The sequence below is a fragment of the Dermacentor albipictus genome, chromosome 8 (assembly GCF_038994185.2).
Source record: "Dermacentor albipictus isolate Rhodes 1998 colony chromosome 8, USDA_Dalb.pri_finalv2, whole genome shotgun sequence".
Classification (NCBI taxonomy): Eukaryota; Metazoa; Arthropoda; class Arachnida; order Ixodida; family Ixodidae; genus Dermacentor; species Dermacentor albipictus.
In genome coordinates this window covers 9971531-9980036 of record NC_091828.1, presented here as the reverse complement: position 1 = coordinate 9980036, position 8506 = coordinate 9971531, and positions in this window count along the sequence as shown.

Below are 8506 nucleotides of genomic sequence, written 5' to 3'. Positions count from 1 at the left end.
TCAACATGCTACAAACTCGGAGCGTTCAAAGTCTTCGTAGCCGACCCGCCTTTAAGGGGGAGGGTTACGCACACTTCCGCACAGGTTTCACTGACCACGCTAAGCTGAGGAGGTTCTCGGGCAGGCAGTTCTTCATCCCAGTGTTGACTCTGCAGACAATAACCACCGCGTCTGTCCATGACTTCTAAGCTGCGTGAGATGGCAGCGCAAAATATTGTCACGTGGTGGTGACGTTGCAGAACACAGTAGCAATACTGTGAAAGGCAAAACTAACTTTAATTGGGCGAACCTGTGCCCACAAAAACAGGCTACACGTATCACGCAACGGTAGCGGAGAATACAGTAGGTGATCGTCGAATATCTGATCAACGGGTCAAGCGTGTCGGCTTTTATACATCAATCATCGAATGTTCCAGGCTAATCGCTGGGACCTGCGTGTCTTCCACAATTCTACACTACTCGCGAAGTGTATACACGCAATCAGATTACACAAGGTTCAGTGGCAGACAGCGGATGGAACCATCGATAAGATTCCAGAAACTTCCTATACACGCAGGCGCGTCCTGCGCTGCGTGATAACATATGTTAAGCGGTGAAACGCGGTCACCCGAGCAAGATAAACATGTACATCTGTAAATACGCCCCTCTTAAAAAGCATCGACCCGATGCTACAAACAAACGAAAGTAATAAACAAAAACACCCGTAGCAAAGAAACAACAAACTAAGGAAGTTCGTCATCATGCGTGAAAGGGCTTAAGACGCACTACGTGGACCACTCCAGATCGTGCGCGGCACCGCTGTGAATGCGGAATGCGGAATGCCGTCTGGCACGACCTCATATTCTTGTGCGCCAATACGTCCGATGACCGTGTAGGGTCCGAAATAGCTTCTCACTGAGTCCTCGTTGGCGTACCAGGGTCCAAACCCAAACACGGTCACCAGGCTGGTACTCGTCGTAGCGTCGTCGAAGATGTATTGTCGGCGGTCGGTACGCTGGTGGTTCTTGATCCGTAGGCGGGCGAGCTGTCGGGCTTGCTAAGCGTGCTGGAGATAGCTGGCGACGTCAACATTCTCTTCGTCAGTGACGTCCGGAAGCATGGCGTCGAGCGTCGTCGTCGGGTTCCTGCCGTAGACCAGCTTGAACGGCGTGATCTGTGTTGGTTCTTACACCACCGTGTTGTAAGCGAATGTTACGTACGGCAGGACAGCATCCCACGTCTTGTGCTCGACGTCGACGTACATTGCGAACATGTAGGCGAGGGTCTTGTTCAGGCGCTCCGTGAGACCATTCGCTTGCGGATGGTAGGCTGTTGTCCTGCAGCTTGTCAGGCTGTATTGCAGAATGGCTTGGGTGACCTCTGCTGTAAAGGCCGTTCCACTGTCGGTGATGATGACTTCTGGGGCACCATGGCGCAGCAGGATGTTCTCGGCGAAAAATTTCGCCGCTTCGGCTACGCTGCCTTTTGGTAAAGCTTTAGTTTCAGTCAAGCGGGGGAGACAGTCCGTCGCCACAACAATCCACTTATTCCCGGATGATGACGTCGGAAACGGCCCCAACAAATCCATCCCAATCTGCTGGAATGGTCGGCGAGAAGGTTCGATCGGCTGCAGTAATCCCGCTGGCCTCGTCGGTGGTGTCTTGCGTCGCTGACAGTCTCGGCATTTATTGACGTAACGGGTGACGTCGGCGGTTAGGTGCGGCCAGTAATACCTTTCCTGTATCCTGGGCAGCGTCCGGCAGAATCCGAGGTGCCCAGTGGTTGGATCGTTGTGTAGGGCGTGGAGTACTTCTGGACGTAGCGCTGACGGTACAACAAGGAGGTAAATGGCGCGGACTGGGGAGAAGTCTTCTTCCCGAGCAGGTTGTTTTGTAGCGTGAATGAAGACAACCCGCGCCTAAATGCCCTAGGGACAACGTCGGTGTTTCCTTCCAAATACTCGACGAGGTCATTTAGCTCCGGGTCTGCTCGTTGCTGTTTAGTGAAATCTTCTGCGCTTATTATTCCTAGGAAGGCGCCGTCATCCTCGTCGTCTTGCGGCAGGGGATTGATGGGGGCGCGTGATAGGCAGTCGGCGTCAGAGTGCTTTCTTCCGGACTTCAATATTACCGTGACGGCATATTCTTGCAGGCTTAGGCTCCACCGGGCCAGCCGTCCTGGAGGGTCCTTTAAGTTAGCTAGCAAACACAACATGTGATGGTCGCTGACGACTTTGAATGGCCTCTCATAGAGGTAAGGGCGGAATTCTGCTGTAGCCCAAATGATGGCGAGGTATTCCTTTTCAATCGTAGATAATTGCCTTCCACTCTTGAAAGCGACCGGCTACCATAATATATCACCCGATGAATCGGTCTTTCCTCTGGACTAGGACGGCACCGAGGCCTAGGCTACTAGAGTCAGCGTGGATTTCAGTATCGGCGTCCTCGTTGAAGCGTGCAAGTACCGGCGGTGACTGCATGCGCCGTCTGAGTTCTTGAAATGCGTGGGCCTGCGGCTTTTCCCACTTGAACTCGACATCACAATTGGTTAGATGTGTTAGCGACTCCACGATGCGTGGAAAGTCCCTGACAAAGCGCCTATAGTAGGCTCACATGCCAAGGAATCTACGCACTGCCTTCTTGTCAATTGGCGGGAACCAGCAATGCAATTGTCCTCTCAGATTGTGCTGCATCTACCCCGATCACCGTAGTTCCCAAACCAGACTTCGACATCACTCCATGTCTGCCCATGATTTAGCACCAACAGCCCTGACGTCTTCTCTGGAGATAGAAAGACTGCTTTTCAACGGCACTAATTATTTTGTTCTGTATACTTGATTCTGTTGTTTGAATGTCTAGTTGTCACCTTCGCTATGTCCTGTAAAAGGGAACCCGGACTCTGGTCACGTGGACTAGCTTCCACTTTTTGTTCGGGCATCCTTCCAAGTGTTCTAAGAAAAAATAAATGGGATTTGATTTGATTTTAGCGAGGATTCGACAAATACCAGTGTCAAAGCATCGCATAAACCGAAGAGTGCGCTCGACCACTCAGCCAGACGGCCTCTTTGAGTTCAAGGTCATTCCACATGGACTGTGCTCTGTGCCTACATCGTTCCAGTGCATGGTGGACATAGTGTTAGTAAAACTTATGCGGCAGAGCTGTCTTACTTACTTGGATGACGTCGTGGTCTTCGCCGGAAATTTCTTCCATCACCCTAGGTGGCTTGCAGTAGTACTAGAGGCTAGCAAGTCAACAGGGCCGACGCCGAAGCCGGAAAAGTGACGCTTCGCTTACGATGAGCTTCTATTCCTGGTCCACGTCATGCACAAATCTGCAGTTCGCCCCGACCGCAGAAGACAGCTGCCATCGCAAAGTTCCACAGCCCGTCGACAAAAAGGTCGTCGGCTGCAACTAGATCGGCTGCGTCGCGACAGGCGACGATGAAGCGGCAGGACATTTATTACCTCATCCACAGCGCTCTGCCAGCAGCATGCATTTTCGCCGTCATCCGATGGGAGCCAACTTTGTTCACCGAACGCACGCTTTTCATGATACCAATGCCTAAGCACTAGCTCACGCTTCACCTGGAAATGAATTTGAGCCACATGTGCTGTGGTTTACTCAGCTCCAGATTTTGCAAATTTTTCAGAAGGTTTTCGAGTGTGTAGGCCTAAAGTTTCTAGCTTTTAGGGTCCGTGAAGTCAAGAGGGCCCCGCGGATACCCGACTTTTATGGGTGGGTCGACTTTTGATACATTTATTTCCGTTTATCTTTCTACTCACGGTGTGTTGAGCATAACCCCGTTAGGGTTCGCGTTACGTTAGGCGTTTCCACGGACTTTGTGAGGGAGTGTTAGGTGGGAGGGCAGTTCTTAGCCCCCTAGGATGTCACTAAAGACGCCAGGTGGCAGCTCGTTGCCACCAGTCATTCTTCAATGAGAATGAGAAACGCGTCCAATGCCCATGTGGTCGACGTTCACACTAAGGCCGGTTGCAGCACTCGCGGCCGCGCAGACCGTGCAGGCATTCAAAGCAAGATCAATCGAGTGGGCTGGATGCTTCCGCTATCCAAGGAGGACGCGAAGATTGTCGTGCGGCCCAGGAAAGGCCTGTGCATCCGCAAGGCCGGGCCTACCACAGTCGCCGATGCCATATGCCAGGCTGCCGGCTCAATTCTGCGTCGCGGGACGCCGACACGATGTGTCCAACTTTCAGCAAAATATGATGACCAGCGTACGAAACAGGCACAACGCTTCTCGCTACGTCGGCATCGAGGGCATCTCCGTTGCCGGTCAACGTTTTGAGCTGAGAGCTTACGAGGCCGCCCCCCACTCTGCGTACAAGGGTGACATCCGAGGGGTCTCACTGACGGGTCCGCGGTGATCGTCAAAAAACCCGTCCACCCGAAAAACCGCATGGCGCTGGCCGCCAAAAGCCTCTAGACCACTGGCATCCTGGCGGTCCTATTCTAAAGGTATCGGGTGCGAAATTTTGTCTCGTATGGCGGCACTATCCTCATATGCACTTTAATTCGGAAGCATATGGACGTGCGCTAAAACTGCCGCAAACTGGGGCACCACTTCGATGTCTGCCCTTCGCCCAGCGAGGCCATCTGCAGGGTATGCGGAGAAGAAAACCACGACGCGTAGCACAGTATCGATTCCAAATGCAACCTGTGCGGAGGCGACCACCTTAAGGCCAGCATGTTGCGCAATCGAAGATTTGAGATGCCGTATCTCGTCAGGGTGAGACAGAGGGAATACTCCCGCGCCCTCAACACCGAACCTTTCCCGCCCTTTGAGTGGGCGAATCAACCCCGGAAAGCATCGCGGCAACGCGGATAAGGTCGCAGCCGCTGCCGGTTCAGGGGGAAATCCAGGCCTCGTGGCTGCTCCAGGGGTTGCCCCAGGAGCCGCTTCATCTCCACGACCAGGTCGAGGTAAATATCCTCTGTCAGATCCCGATTTAGGTCCGGATCCGGTTCCAGGGGCCGCCCGGGTCGCAGAACCTAGCCAGCATGCGGTCCTAAGCCCGCCGCCACACATTGCGGGAAGCAGCCGACCCTCGTTTGGGCCAATACCGAGGCTGCTCCGGCATCTTTTGACGACCCGCCCCCAGAGCAAGCTAGGGATGCGGAAGTCATTCGCTTACACAAAGAGAACGACGACCTCAAGAACAATTTAGCGAATTGACAGAGATCAGAAAGCTCGTTTCGAATGTGTCGGATAATGGTGCGTGAGTCAGGGCCACCGAGATGCAATCCCAGCTCCGGTAGACGATACTGTGACGTCCTCCAAGCGCAGGGCAGCAGTGTAACAAACATGTGAATCGGTAGCGTGGTCCTCAGAAGTCAACGAGATTAAGCAAAATATCATTGGGCTGGCAGGCGGCCTCAAATACGTCAACGCTTGCGTCAGTTTCCTCATCGAAAGCGTTAGCCAAACTCAGGTTGCGCTCAGGAACCGCAGCAGGGGCCTCGGAGCTCTCACAGATCGCATCGGCGCCATTGAGGCGCAATTGGCTTCATCCACCACCGTCGCACAACCACTAACCGTGCCCGCCATAGTATCGCACCAGCCAGGCAACAGCAGGTCCCATCTTCACGCCGCCCTAACTGCCCTATTAGGTGGTAGTCCGCCCAGTCAGCCATAATGGATCGACCGAAAGAGAGTTTCTGCATTTGGCAATTGAAAGAGTGAAGCATGCAGAGGCGCGAGATCATACGACGTGATTGGAGGCTAGCAAGATTGAGCCTGTTTTTTGGTTCAGTTATGGTGATTTTTCTTGAGTTGTTTGACATGATAAAGCATGCAGCTTGATTTTGAATGGTTTCTTATTCGTAGGCGTGATATGCTTGTGATGGGTGCCAGATAGATGATGCTTAATCCAGTTTCAGCCGAACGCATGTCAGATATGCAAGTTGTTCACTAGCGGGTGATGCATATTTAAGATTGCGTCACAAAAAAGAAACCAAGTGTGCGCGAGGCATTTGCGCATATTGTTTTAAAGTAAGTAACCCATGATAATGACGATGTGAAGTGAAAACTTAGATACTGTTAGCAGTCTGCTCGTGGTATTTTAGTTGAGCTTATGTGGTGCGCGTAATTTCTGAGGCTGCACTTAAGGGAAAAGGCGATACATTGACACTTAATAAGGTTTAGAAGCATTAGGCATTTTTCACACCATAAAACGATAGTGTCTGTTTTTTGTAGGTCAATGGAATCACCAGGGTTATGGATGGCGTTGTAGATGACGCAGTCATCAGCAAGAAGTCGAAGTCTAGATTTTGTGTTACATGGCAGGTCACTGATATAGATAAAAATAACGTGGGCGATAAGCCTGCCCCCTGGGGGGACACCGGATATAACATCAGAAAGGTGTAAGTTATGAGAGTTAGCGGATATGTATTGTACGCCTCCTTTTAAGAAATGTTTGATCAATGCAATCAGTGATGCGGGGATTCCAAGAGTAGATAATTTGGCAAGTAGGTGATTGTGGGGGACGCGGTCCAAGGCGTTCGAAAAGTCTAAGAAGATGGCGTCAATTTGTAGGGGATCATCCATGTGTTGCAGGATTTCATTGGTGAATTGAGACAGCTGAGTTTCGCAGGATTATAGTTTTCTAAAACCATGCTGATATGAATATAAGTTATTTGATTCAAGTGATGTGACTGGTTGCTATGATATGTTCCAGCAGTTTAGACGGAATGCTGGTTAGAGAAATTGGACGATAGTCACATGCTTTTGTTCCATCACCAGATTTATGGACGAGAATGACTTGAGCCTATTTCCAATCGTGGGGAACTTCACCAGTACTGATTGATTGTTGGAGAAGTAAGTATTGCGCTTGACAGAGAACTGGTGCTTTTAAGTAATTTCCAGCTGATGTGATCGTAACCAGCCGAGGAGCATAATTTTAGAGCCTGTATTAGCCAAGCCATTCCATCAGCGTTAATCGTGATATCGGACATTGTGGTCGGCGAGTTGTGTTGTAATTCGGTAGAACTGAAAATTATAGCAGTTGAAAAGACTGATGTAGAGAAGTTAAGGGCTGCAGCACATTTTTCAGCTTGAATTAGTATGTTGTCGTCGTCTGAAAGCTGGAGCTGAGTTTGGCGCTTAGGCGGAGAGATCATCTGAAAGATTTTACGATGATTAGATTGAAGAATTGATATGAGGTCAGTTGAAAAAAATTGTTCTTGGAAGCTTTCAATTCTTTAGGGTATTTTTTGGCACTTTCTTCCTACCTATTCCAAGTTGGGCTGTTATTAGTATTTTTGCTTTCCGATAGTTATTAGTTATTTATGCTTTTCAATTTTGTGCTTTACACACACACACGCGCACATTTATATATATATATATATATATATATATATATATATATATATATATATATATATATATATATATATATATATATATATATATATATATATATATGTGTTAAGTGTAGCATTGTGTTCTTGTACAATTCCCGATTGGCGTTGACCGAGCGAGCAGAGTATGACTGTCGAAAATCTTCGTAGAAGGGTGCAATTTCGCGGGTAAATGCGTCTAAGTTAGCTTTCTTGTAATCAGTGTATAATTGCTGCTTCGAGGCTTTTTTTTTAATGGCGATGAAATGCCGATATGAAGTACGCTGTGGTCGCAAAAGCCAGGGAGCAAAGTTATTTTTTTTTCCAAGCTATATGTTAACAACAGATCCGCGGTGTTGTGTTGTCGCCCCTATTGGGGCATGTTATAGCTTGGTCGAGGTTAAACTCTAGAGTTAATTGAAGAAACTGTTTGGGTTCACTATAGGGTGGTTCGTTGGGTACTCAAAGTAGTGGCCAATTGATGCTGGGGTGATTAAAGTCTCCAGAAAGGAATATAGGTGCCGTGGGCATATCTTTTTATATTTGTTCTAAAGAAAGGCGTAAGAAATCGCAAAATGAGGGGTTATTATCTGGTGCACGGAAACAGATTCCAAACAGTATTGGCCAATTGTACTGTGCAGGCTTACCTATGTTAGTTTAATGTTGTCGTCGTGATTTATCGGTGGTGATAGTAAGCTGCCTCTAACGGCAATTAGTACACCTACCAATCGCTTATCATGCCGATCGCGCCGGTAAACTGTAAAGATAGGATAGGATGAAAAAGCTTCGTGGTCGCCGACGTCCACGTTTGGGAATTATACTGCGAATGTTAGTGAAAGCCACGCTAATGCTAAAAAAATGAATCAGGGCGGTTTTTGAATGAAGCAGGCACGGAATTTCTTGTTCTTCACTGGCGCTGGTCAGATAAGGTATCACTTGGAGCTGGCAGTTGATTTTTTAAAATAATAATAATACTTTATTGATGACATGAGAATAATAGAGTGGAAGAATCGGGCATGCCAAAGCCAGAGTGGGCTTGAACGGCAGTGCCTGGCAGACAGCGACAGAGCCATCAGTAACTCCTTATTAGACAACAGTGAGAAAAAAAAACACACAGACACATGACAGGTTTGCCATCACGCATTAATGTGTCTAAGAGCCTTTCTAAGACCAT